General features: G+C 53.9%; 2 non-coding genes and 4 pseudogenes across 2 annotated transcripts; all 6 read right to left on the bottom strand.

Moving 5' to 3' along the window:
* Positions 1–1,255: 1,255 nt before the first annotated feature.
* Positions 1,256–1,372, bottom strand: LOC137329623 (U2 spliceosomal RNA; annotated as a pseudogene).
* Positions 1,373–2,349: 977 nt separating this feature from the next.
* On the bottom strand, positions 2,350–2,466 carry LOC137330193 (U2 spliceosomal RNA; annotated as a pseudogene).
* Positions 2,467–3,427: 961 nt separating this feature from the next.
* Positions 3,428–3,618, bottom strand: LOC137330717 (U2 spliceosomal RNA). The gene has a single exon (XR_010965143.1). It is a non-coding gene; the product is annotated as a U2 spliceosomal RNA (small nuclear RNA).
* A 3,640-nt stretch (positions 3,619–7,258) lies between these two features.
* LOC137329622 (U2 spliceosomal RNA) lies at positions 7,259–7,375 on the bottom strand (annotated as a pseudogene).
* Positions 7,376–8,350: 975 nt separating this feature from the next.
* LOC137330192 (U2 spliceosomal RNA) lies at positions 8,351–8,467 on the bottom strand (annotated as a pseudogene).
* A 961-nt stretch (positions 8,468–9,428) lies between these two features.
* On the bottom strand, positions 9,429–9,619 carry LOC137330716 (U2 spliceosomal RNA). Its single transcript, XR_010965142.1, has one exon. It is a non-coding gene; the product is annotated as a U2 spliceosomal RNA (small nuclear RNA).
* Positions 9,620–12,500: the final 2,881 nt, after the last annotated feature.

Below are 12,500 nucleotides of genomic sequence, written 5' to 3'. Positions count from 1 at the left end.
TACAGCGAAAGGCTGCAAACCGCTTTCCGCCTGCTAACTCGGCGGCCGTCAGACCGACCGACTCCGCTTTACCACCGGAGCTAGAGTCGGGCAAGGGGCACCGAAAGGTACCGGAAGGATCGCGTTCGCACGACGGGAAGTCGACTAGCGGGCCGCCGAAAGCGAGCCGGGGGCCCCCGGTTTTTCTGTCCCACCTGGAGACTGATATCTCAGGAAGGCCGAGGCCGATTTCCTCCGGGGACGGCTCGTCGCGTGCGGCAGGACGAGGCGCAGCGGACGGTACCGAGCGCTCGGAGGTGCGGCGCTGCCCGCCGGAGGTACAGCAAAAGTCTGCGAACCGCTTTCCGCCTCCTCTCACCGCACGGCTCTCCTTTTCACCCACTGGCGGATTTTCACCCTCCGACTGCTCGCTACCGTCCGCTGCGCCTGGTCCGGGCCCTGTCCATTGTCATGTTAATGGCAGGGCGGGGCAGGACTGCTTTCACCAGGAACCCGGTTTTCTGGGTCAGAGGTTCCAGGGGACCTGTTTTGTGCGGACTTCCCTGTGTCCGTCCCTCCATGCCTTCCCCCCAGGACTTCCTTCTGAACACCTTTGTCGTTTGAGCGAGGGCCAAAAGCCTGCCTGTGAAAGGGAAGGATCAGCCGGTCAGCCCCCTGTTGGTCGCTGCTGCCAGTGCAGCAGGCGTGCGTGTGTATTCGGCCTCGTGTCCAGGTCCCTCAGGGACTTGAGGCAACTCTCCCCGGTGGTCTCGTGGTCAGGACCGGGCTTCGAATCCCGGTCGGGGGGGATGACTTTCTGCTGCAGATTAATTGGCACCTCTGAAAGAAAGTCTCCCCTCCTGAGCGTAAAGCTCCACCCTCACCACCACCACCGCCACCTTTTCCTCCCCTTGACAAACAGACAGACAGACAGACAGACAGACAGTCAGTCAGTCCAGTTCGGGAGCGCAGCTTTCATTTGGAAGCAGACCCTGCTTGTTTAAAGTCAACGACGCCAAGTTATTTTGCACTTTGAATTATATCGCTCCGTGCGAGCGGCACTCAGCCTTGGAGAAGAAAAAAATACCACTGAGCTGAGAAAGTTCTTTTTAAAAAGGTTTCCTTCCACAGCAGCTCTGAGTGAGAGAGAGAGAGAGATATCAGCTTTATTCTCAGTAATAATACACACACACACACACACACACACACACACACACACACACACACACAGAGACACTGGGAAAGAGCTGATTTTCCTTTTGAATATCTCCCCACGGGGAGCTGCACCGTTCCCAGAAACACTGCAATACTGGGTCGATGCGTGGAGTGGACGGAGCAAGCCCCTATTCCATCTCCCTGTTCTAAAAATCAATTAAAAATAATAATAAATAATATGTGTGTGTGTGTGTGTGTGTGTGTGTGTGTGTGTGTGTCGGTGTCAGTATCAGTCAGTGAGTCAGTGTCTCTCTCTCTCTCTCTCTCACTCAGAGCTGCTGTGGAAGGAAACTTTTTTAAAAAGAACTTGCATATTGAAAGAAAGATGTGTCTCAAGCTGCCGGGCCCTGTCCATTGTCATGTCAATGGCAGGACTGCTTTCACCAGGAACCCGTTTTTCTGGGTCAGAGGTTCCAGGGGACCTGTTTTGTGCGGACTTCCCTGTGTCCGTCCCTCCCTGCCTGCCTTCCCCCCAGCACTTCCTTCTGAACACCTTTGTCGTTTCAGCGAGGGCCAAAAGCCTGCCTGTGAAAGGGAAGGATCAGCCGGTCAGCCCCCTGTTGGTCGCTGCTGCCAGTGCAGCAGGCGTGCGTGTGTATTCGGCCTCGTGTCCAGGTCCCTCAGGGACTTGAGGCAACTCTCCCCGGTGGTCTCGTGGTCAGGACCGGGCTTCGAATCCCGGTCGGGGGGGATGGCTTTCTGCTGCAGATTAATTGGCACCTCTGAAAGAAAGTCTCCCCTCCTGAGCGTAAAGCTCCACCCTCACCACCACCGCCGCCTTTTCCACCCCTTGACAAACAGACAGACAGACAGACAGTCAGTCAGTCCAGTTCGGGAGCGCAGCTTTCATTTGGAAGCAGACCCTGCTTGTTTAAAGTCAACGACGCCAAGTTATTTTGCACTTTGAATTATATCGCTACGTGCGAGCGGCACTCAGCCTTGGAGAAGAAAAAAATACCACTGAGCTGAGAAAGGTCTTTTTAAAACGGTTTCCTTCCACAGCAGCTCTGAGTGAGAGAGAGAGAGGGAGAGAGAGAGAGAGAGAGAGAGAGATATCAGCTTTATTCTCAGTAATAATACACACACACACACACACACACACACACACAGAGACACTGGGAAAGAGCTGTTTTTCCTTTTGAATATCTCCCCACGGGGAGCTGCACCGTTCCCAGAAACACTGCAATACTGGGTCGATGCGTAGAGTGGACAGAGCAAGCCCCTAGTCCATCTCCCTGTTCCAAAAATTAATTAAAAATAATAATAAATAATATGTGTGTGTGTGTGTGTGTGTGTGTGTGTGTGTGTGTGTCGGTGTCAGTATCAGTCAGTGAGTCAGTGTCTCTCTCTCTCTCTCTCTCACTCAGAGCTGCTGTGGAAGGAAACTTTTTTAAAAAGAACTTGCTTATTGAAAGAAAGATGTGTCTCAAGCTGCCGGGCCCTGTCCATTCTCCTGTCAATGGCAGGACTGCTTTCACCAGGAACCCGGTTTTCTGGGTCAGAGGTTCCAGGGGACCTGTTTTGTGCGGACTTCCCTGTGTCCGTCCCTCCCTGCCTGCCTTCCCCCCAGCACTTCCTTCTGAACACCTTTGTCGTTTCAGCGAGGGCCAAAAGCCTGCCTGTGAAAGGGAAGGATCAGCCGGTCAGCCCCCTGTTGGTCGCTGCTGCCAGTGCAGCAGGCGTGCGTGTGTCCTCGGCCTCGTGTCCAGGTCCCTCAGGGACTTGAGGCAACTCTCCCCGGTGGTCTCGTGGTCAGGACCGGGCTTCGAATCCCGGTCGGGGGGGATGACTTTCTGCTGCAGATTAATTGGCACCTCTGAAAGAAAGTCTCCCCTCCTGTGCGTAATGCTCCACCCTCACCACCACCGCCGCCTTTTCCACCCCTTGACAAACAGACAGACAGACAGACAGTCAGTCCAGTTCGGGAGCGCAGCTTTCATTTGGAAGCAGACCCTGCTTGTTTCAAGTCAACGACGCCAAGTTATTTTGCACTTTGAATTATATCGCTCCGTGCGAGCGGCACTCAGCCTTGGAGAAGAAAAAAATACCACTGAGCTGAGAAAGTTCTTTTTAAAACGGTTTCCTTCCACAGCAGCTCTGAGTGTAAGAGAGAGAGAGAGAGAGAGAGAGAGATATCAGCTTTATTCTCAGTAATAAAACACACACACACACACACACACACACACAGAGACACTGGGAAAGAGCTGTTTTTCCTTTTGAATATCTCCCCACAGGGAGCTGCACCGTTCCCAGAGACACTGCAATACTGGGTCGATGCGTGGAGTGGACGGAGCAAGCCCCTAGTCCATCTCCCTGTTCCAAAAATCAATTTAATATATGGTCCCCAGATAGGGGACGTATCAGATATTAAACTGATAAGAACAGATACTACACTTGATCTTAGCCAAAAGGCCGAGAAGCGATACCGCGCTCGATGCGAATTGATCTCGGGTCCTGTTTGCCCTCCCTCTTTGTTCTCTGGCTGCCGGTGTTGAAAGCAGTCTCGAAGCACTGCCGTTCTCTCCTACTCTGGCCACATTTTTTGCCACCGTTTCTAATTGCAACAGTGGATGAGTTTAAAGAAGTTGCCGTTTTTTCCTTTCTTGCCAGGATTGCTTGACAGATTGGTAAATTTGCCAGTAGGCCACCAATCAGATGGGGGAGGGTTGTGTCTCAACGGACCTCCGTCAGTCAGTCTCAGTCACTAACGAACTGCCGTGGAAGGAAACCTCTTTGAGTAAAACTAGTGACGTGACGTGTCTCACAATGAGCGAGCGAGTGAGATTGCAACGGCCAATTGAGAAAGAGGTGAGGTGCTGACAATCAGCAGCTCGTGTTGAAACATTCATTCCACGGCAGGCAAGACCAATCAAAAAAAATACTGCAGATGCTGGCTCGGCTCGGCTGGCTGGCTGGCTGGCTGGCTGGCTGGAAATGGGAAATAAAAACACAAGGCGTGTTAAAGGCTGGTTAAACTGTCGAAAGAAACAAGGCGTTAATGTTTCAGAAGCGCCTATTGAAAGACGTCTCTCAAGCTGCTCCCTGACTGGGCCCTGTCCATTGTCACGTTAATCCCAGGGCGGGGGCGGGACTGCTTTGACCGGGAGACCTGTTTTCTGGGACGCAGGTGTGACATTCCAGGGAGGCACCTACTTTGTGCTGATTCGAAACGACCACGACAACGGCAACTTGCAGTTCTATATTACAACAACAACAACGCGCGTGTGGTAGTTGGGAGGGGCTGCGTTCGCGCTCTCCCCCCTGCATTGAAACTCAAAGTTCGATTTTCAATCCCATAGTCCACCAATCGGATGGGAGACGGTGTGTGTGTGTGTGTGTGTGTGTGTGTCAGTGTCAGTGTCAGTGTCAGTGTCAGTCAGTGTCTCTCTCTCTCTCTCTCTCACTCTTACTCAGAGCTGCTGTGGAAGGAAACCTTTTTAAAAAGAACTTGCATATTGAAAAAAAGATGTGTCTCAAGCTGCCGGGCCCTGTCCATTGTCACGTTAATGGCAGGACGGGGCAGGACTGCTTTGACCAGGAGACCTGTTTTCTGGGACGCAGGTGTGAGATTCCAGGGGACCTGCTTTGTGCTGATTTCCCTGCCTCCCTCCCTCCCCCCCAGGACTTCCTTCTGAACACCTTTGTCGTTTAATCGAGGGTCAAAAGCCTGCCTGTGAAAGGGAAGGATCAGCCGGTCAGCCCCCTGCTGGTCGCTGCTGCCAGTGCAGCAGGCGTGCGTGTGTCCTCGGCCTCGTGTCCAGGTCCCTCAGGGACTTGAGGCAGCTCTCCCCGGTGGTCTCGTGGTCAGGACCGGGCTTCGAATCCCAGTCGGGGGGGGGATGACTTTCTGCTGCAGATTAATTGGCATGAAGGAAAGTCTCCCCTCCTGAGCGTAAAGCTCCACCCTCACCACCACCACCACCGCCTTTTCCTCCCCTTGACAAACGGACAGACAGACAGACAGTCAGACAGTCAGTCCAGTTCGGGAGCGCAGCTTTCATTAAGCAATGGCGTTTGTGACAACTCATCGTCTGACAGGTTGATGATTTCCCCACACGCCTCCTGCCGAATAAAAGGCTCACCCTCCCGGACACTACCCCCAGAATCACCCACCCCCCCCCCCGGGGTGAATATTAAGCCCGAGAACACCGACTGTAACCAACCGCAGTGAAAAGTTGAAGTGGCAACTCATTAACCAGATTTATTTTGGGCAACTCATTAACCAGATTTTTTGTTCATTTGGTTTATGAGTTGCCAAGTGTAAATCTGGTTAATGAGTTGCCACTTCAACTTTTCACTGCGGTTGGTTACAGTCGGTGTTCTCGGGCTTAATATTCGCCCCGGGGGGGGGGGGGGGGGGGGGGGGTGTATAGCAGGCGATGGCCGGTGTGGAGTGCGTTTTTTGGGGGTTGATTTTCACTTTGCCTCGCTGGTGGAATTTGTGGGAGGCAGGCAAGGGGATTGGTGTGGGCTGGTGGGCGGCAAGGGAGATGCTTGCTTCGGGGTGTTATCCTCACTTTGGTCCGCTGGTGAGAGTAGGCAGCGGCAGGCTGGCAGGCAGGCAAGTGTGATGTAGTGTGGGGTGCAGTGCAGTGCAGTGCAGTGCGGTGCTGCCCTGTCGTTTATGAAAGGTTGTAATGACACTGCTTTGCAGCTGACCATGTCCACTGATTTGTGACGCCCGTATGGAGGCTGATATCTCAGGAGGGCCGAGGCCGATTTCCTCCGGGGACGGCTCGTCGCGTGCGGCAGGACGAGGCGCAGCGGACGGTACCGAGCGCTCGGAGGTGCGGCGCTGCCCGCCGGAGGTACAGCGAAAGGCTGCAAACCGCTTTCCGCCTGCTAACTCGGCGGCCGTCAGACCGACCGACTCCGCTTTACCACCGGAGCTAGAGTCGGGCAAGGGGCACCGAAGGGTACCGGAAGGATCGCGTTCGCACGACGGGAAGTCGACTAGCGGGCCGCCGAAAGCGAGCCGGGGGCCCCCGGTTTTTCTGTCCCACCTGGAGACTGATATCTCAGGAAGGCCGAGGCCGATTTCCTCCGGGGACGGCTCGTCGCGTGCGGCAGGACGAGGCGCAGCGGACGGTACCGAGCGCTCGGAGGTGCGGCGCTGCCCGCCGGAGGTACAGCGAAAGTCTGCGAACCGCTTTCCGCCTCCTCTCACCGCACGGCTCTCCTTTTCACCCACTGGCGGATTTTCACCCTCCGACTGCTCGCTACCGTCCGCTGCGCCTGGTCCGGGCCCTGTCCATTGTCATGTTAATGGCAGGGCGGGGCAGGACTGCTTTCACCAGGAACCCGGTTTTCTGGGTCAGAGGTTCCAGGGGACCTGTTTTGTGCGGACTTCCCTGTGTCCGTCCCTCCATGCCTTCCCCCCAGGACTTCCTTCTGAACACCTTTGTCGTTTGAGCGAGGGCCAAAAGCCTGCCTGTGAAAGGGAAGGATCAGCCGGTCAGCCCCCTGTTGGTCGCTGCTGCCAGTGCAGCAGGCGTGCGTGTGTATTCGGCCTCGTGTCCAGGTCCCTCAGGGACTTGAGGCAACTCTCCCCGGTGGTCTCGTGGTCAGGACCGGGCTTCGAATCCCGGTCGGGGGGGATGACTTTCTGCTGCAGATTAATTGGCACCTCTGAAAGAAAGTCTCCCCTCCTGAGCGTAAAGCTCCACCCTCACCACCACCACCGCCACCTTTTCCTCCCCTTGACAAACAGACAGACAGACAGACAGACAGACAGTCAGTCAGTCCAGTTCGGGAGCGCAGCTTTCATTTGGAAGCAGACCCTGCTTGTTTAAAGTCAACGACGCCAAGTTATTTTGCACTTTGAATTATATCGCTCCGTGCGAGCGGCACTCAGCCTTGGAGAAGAAAAAAATACCACTGAGCTGAGAAAGTTCTTTTTAAAAAGGTTTCCTTCCACAGCAGCTCTGAGTGAGAGAGAGAGAGAGATATCAGCTTTATTCTCAGTAATAATACACACACACACACACACACACACACACACACACACACACACACACAGAGACACTGGGAAAGAGCTGATTTTCCTTTTGAATATCTCCCCACGGGGAGCTGCACCGTTCCCAGAAACACTGCAATACTGGGTCGATGCGTGGAGTGGACGGAGCAAGCCCCTATTCCATCTCCCTGTTCTAAAAATCAATTAAAAATAATAATAAATAATATGTGTGTGTGTGTGTGTGTGTGTGTGTGTGTGTGTGTCGGTGTCAGTATCAGTCAGTGAGTCAGTGTCTCTCTCTCTCTCTCTCTCACTCAGAGCTGCTGTGGAAGGAAACTTTTTTAAAAAGAACTTGCATATTGAAAGAAAGATGTGTCTCAAGCTGCCGGGCCCTGTCCATTGTCATGTCAATGGCAGGACTGCTTTCACCAGGAACCCGTTTTTCTGGGTCAGAGGTTCCAGGGGACCTGTTTTGTGCGGACTTCCCTGTGTCCGTCCCTCCCTGCCTGCCTTCCCCCCAGCACTTCCTTCTGAACACCTTTGTCGTTTCAGCGAGGGCCAAAAGCCTGCCTGTGAAAGGGAAGGATCAGCCGGTCAGCCCCCTGTTGGTCGCTGCTGCCAGTGCAGCAGGCGTGCGTGTGTATTCGGCCTCGTGTCCAGGTCCCTCAGGGACTTGAGGCAACTCTCCCCGGTGGTCTCGTGGTCAGGACCGGGCTTCGAATCCCGGTCGGGGGGGATGGCTTTCTGCTGCAGATTAATTGGCACCTCTGAAAGAAAGTCTCCCCTCCTGAGCGTAAAGCTCCACCCTCACCACCACCGCCGCCTTTTCCACCCCTTGACAAACAGACAGACAGACAGACAGTCAGTCAGTCCAGTTCGGGAGCGCAGCTTTCATTTGGAAGCAGACCCTGCTTGTTTAAAGTCAACGACGCCAAGTTATTTTGCACTTTGAATTATATCGCTACGTGCGAGCGGCACTCAGCCTTGGAGAAGAAAAAAATACCACTGAGCTGAGAAAGGTCTTTTTAAAACGGTTTCCTTCCACAGCAGCTCTGAGTGAGAGAGAGAGAGGGAGAGAGAGAGAGAGAGAGAGAGAGATATCAGCTTTATTCTCAGTAATAATACACACACACACACACACACACACACACACAGAGACACTGGGAAAGAGCTGTTTTTCCTTTTGAATATCTCCCCACGGGGAGCTGCACCGTTCCCAGAAACACTGCAATACTGGGTCGATGCGTAGAGTGGACAGAGCAAGCCCCTAGTCCATCTCCCTGTTCCAAAAATTAATTAAAAATAATAATAAATAATATGTGTGTGTGTGTGTGTGTGTGTGTGTGTGTGTGTGTGTCGGTGTCAGTATCAGTCAGTGAGTCAGTGTCTCTCTCTCTCTCTCTCTCACTCAGAGCTGCTGTGGAAGGAAACTTTTTTAAAAAGAACTTGCTTATTGAAAGAAAGATGTGTCTCAAGCTGCCGGGCCCTGTCCATTCTCCTGTCAATGGCAGGACTGCTTTCACCAGGAACCCGGTTTTCTGGGTCAGAGGTTCCAGGGGACCTGTTTTGTGCGGACTTCCCTGTGTCCGTCCCTCCCTGCCTGCCTTCCCCCCAGCACTTCCTTCTGAACACCTTTGTCGTTTCAGCGAGGGCCAAAAGCCTGCCTGTGAAAGGGAAGGATCAGCCGGTCAGCCCCCTGTTGGTCGCTGCTGCCAGTGCAGCAGGCGTGCGTGTGTATTCGGCCTCGTGTCCAGGTCCCTCAGGGACTTGAGGCAACTCTCCCCGGTGGTCTCGTGGTCAGGACCGGGCTTCGAATCCCGGTCGGGGGGGATGACTTTCTGCTGCAGATTAATTGGCACCTCTGAAAGAAAGTCTCCCCTCCTGTGCGTAATGCTCCACCCTCACCACCACCGCCGCCTTTTCCACCCCTTGACAAACAGACAGACAGACAGACAGTCAGTCCAGTTCGGGAGCGCAGCTTTCATTTGGAAGCAGACCCTGCTTGTTTCAAGTCAACGACGCCAAGTTATTTTGCACTTTGAATTATATCGCTCCGTGCGAGCGGCACTCAGCCTTGGAGAAGAAAAAAATACCACTGAGCTGAGAAAGTTCTTTTTAAAACGGTTTCCTTCCACAGCAGCTCTGAGTGTAAGAGAGAGAGAGAGAGAGAGAGAGAGATATCAGCTTTATTCTCAGTAATAAAACACACACACACACACACACACACACACAGAGACACTGGGAAAGAGCTGTTTTTCCTTTTGAATATCTCCCCACAGGGAGCTGCACCGTTCCCAGAGACACTGCAATACTGGGTCGATGCGTGGAGTGGACGGAGCAAGCCCCTAGTCCATCTCCCTGTTCCAAAAATCAATTTAATATATGGTCCCCAGATAGGGGACGTATCAGATATTAAACTGATAAGAACAGATACTACACTTGATCTTAGCCAAAAGGCCGAGAAGCGATACCGCGCTCGATGCGAATTGATCTCGGGTCCTGTTTGCCCTCCCTCTTTGTTCTCTGGCTGCCGGTGTTGAAAGCAGTCTCGAAGCACTGCCGTTCTCTCCTACTCTGGCCACATTTTTTGCCACCGTTTCTAATTGCAACAGTGGATGAGTTTAAAGAAGTTGCCGTTTTTTCCTTTCTTGCCAGGATTGCTTGACAGATTGGTAAATTTGCCAGTAGGCCACCAATCAGATGGGGGAGGGTTGTGTCTCAACGGACCTCCGTCAGTCAGTCTCAGTCACTAACGAACTGCCGTGGAAGGAAACCTCTTTGAGTAAAACTAGTGACGTGACGTGTCTCACAATGAGCGAGCGAGTGAGATTGCAACGGCCAATTGAGAAAGAGGTGAGGTGCTGACAATCAGCAGCTCGTGTTGAAACATTCATTCCACGGCAGGCAAGACCAATCAAAAAAAATACTGCAGATGCTGGCTCGGCTCGGCTGGCTGGCTGGCTGGCTGGCTGGCTGGAAATGGGAAATAAAAACACAAGGCGTGTTAAAGGCTGGTTAAACTGTCGAAAGAAACAAGGCGTTAATGTTTCAGAAGCGCCTATTGAAAGACGTCTCTCAAGCTGCTCCCTGACTGGGCCCTGTCCATTGTCACGTTAATCCCAGGGCGGGGGCGGGACTGCTTTGACCGGGAGACCTGTTTTCTGGGACGCAGGTGTGACATTCCAGGGAGGCACCTACTTTGTGCTGATTCGAAACGACCACGACAACGGCAACTTGCAGTTCTATATTACAACAACAACAACGCGCGTGTGGTAGTTGGGAGGGGCTGCGTTCGCGCTCTCCCCCCTGCATTGAAACTCAAAGTTCGATTTTCAATCCCATAGTCCACCAATCGGATGGGAGACGGTGTGTGTGTGTGTGTGTGTGTGTGTGTCAGTGTCAGTGTCAGTGTCAGTGTCAGTCAGTGTCTCTCTCTCTCTCTCTCTCACTCTTACTCAGAGCTGCTGTGGAAGGAAACCTTTTTAAAAAGAACTTGCATATTGAAAAAAAGATGTGTCTCAAGCTGCCGGGCCCTGTCCATTGTCACGTTAATGGCAGGACGGGGCAGGACTGCTTTGACCAGGAGACCTGTTTTCTGGGACGCAGGTGTGAGATTCCAGGGGACCTGCTTTGTGCTGATTTCCCTGCCTCCCTCCCTCCCCCCCAGGACTTCCTTCTGAACACCTTTGTCGTTTAATCGAGGGTCAAAAGCCTGCCTGTGAAAGGGAAGGATCAGCCGGTCAGCCCCCTGCTGGTCGCTGCTGCCAGTGCAGCAGGCGTGCGTGTGTCCTCGGCCTCGTGTCCAGGTCCCTCAGGGACTTGAGGCAGCTCTCCCCGGTGGTCTCGTGGTCAGGACCGGGCTTCGAATCCCAGTCGGGGGGGGGATGACTTTCTGCTGCAGATTAATTGGCATGAAGGAAAGTCTCCCCTCCTGAGCGTAAAGCTCCACCCTCACCACCACCACCACCGCCTTTTCCTCCCCTTGACAAACGGACAGACAGACAGACAGTCAGACAGTCAGTCCAGTTCGGGAGCGCAGCTTTCATTAAGCAATGGCGTTTGTGACAACTCATCGTCTGACAGGTTGATGATTTCCCCACACGCCTCCTGCCGAATAAAAGGCTCACCCTCCCGGACACTACCCCCAGAATCACCCACCCCCCCCCCCGGGGTGAATATTAAGCCCGAGAACACCGACTGTAACCAACCGCAGTGAAAAGTTGAAGTGGCAACTCATTAACCAGATTTATTTTGGGCAACTCATTAACCAGATTTTTTGTTCATTTGGTTTATGAGTTGCCAAGTGTAAATCTGGTTAATGAGTTGCCACTTCAACTTTTCACTGCGGTTGGTTACAGTCGGTGTTCTCGGGCTTAATATTCGCCCCGGGGGGGGGGGGGGGGGGGGGGGGGGGGTGTATAGCGGGCGATGGCCGGTGTGGAGTGCGTTTTTTGGGGGTTGATTTTCACTTTGCCTCGCTGGTGGAATTTGTGGGAGGCAGGCAAGGGGATTGGTGTGGGCTGGTGGGCGGCAAGGGAGATGCTTGCTTCGGGGTGTTATCCTCACTTTGGTCCGCTGGTGAGAGTAGGCAGCGGCAGGCTGGCAGGCAGGCAAGTGTGATGTAGTGTGGGGTGCAGTGCAGTGCAGTGCGGTGCTGCCCTGTCGTTTATGAAAGGTTGTAATGACACTGCTTTGCAGCTGACCATGTCCACTGATTTGTGACGCCCGTATGGAGGCTGATATCTCAGGAAGGCCGAGGCCGATTTCCTCCGGGGACAGCTCGTCGCGTGCGGCAGGACGAGGCGCAGCGGACGGTACCGAGCGCTCGGAGGTGCGGCGCTGCCCGCCGGAGGTACAGCGAAAGTCTGCGAACCGCTTTCCGCCTCCTCTCACCGCACGGCTCTCCTTTTCACCCACTGGCGGATTTTCACCCTCCGACTGCTCGCTACCGTCCGCTGCGCCTGGTCCGGGCCCTGTCCATTGTCATGTTAATGGCAGGGCGGGGCAGGACTGCTTTCACCAGGAACCCGGTTTTCTGGGTCAGAGGTTCCAGGGGACCTGTTTTGTGCGGACTTCCCTGTGTCCGTCCCTCCCTGCCTGCCTTCCCCCCAGGACTTCCTTCTGAACACCTTTGTCGTTTGAGCGAGGGCCAAAAGCCTGCCTGTGAAAGGGAAGGATCAGCCGGTCGGAACCCTGTTGGTCGCTGCTGCCAGTGCAGCAGGCGTGCGTGTGTATTCGGCCTCGTGTCCAGGTCCCTCAGGGACTTGAGGCAACTCTCCCCGGTGGTCTCGTGGTCAGGACCGGGCTTCGAATCCCGGTTGGTGGGGGATGACTTTCTGCTGCAGATTAA

Source organism: Heptranchias perlo, chromosome 12, assembly GCF_035084215.1.
Source record: "Heptranchias perlo isolate sHepPer1 chromosome 12, sHepPer1.hap1, whole genome shotgun sequence".
NCBI lineage: Eukaryota > Metazoa > Chordata > Chondrichthyes > Hexanchiformes > Hexanchidae > Heptranchias > Heptranchias perlo.
This window is presented reverse-complemented; position numbering and strand designations above follow the sequence as displayed.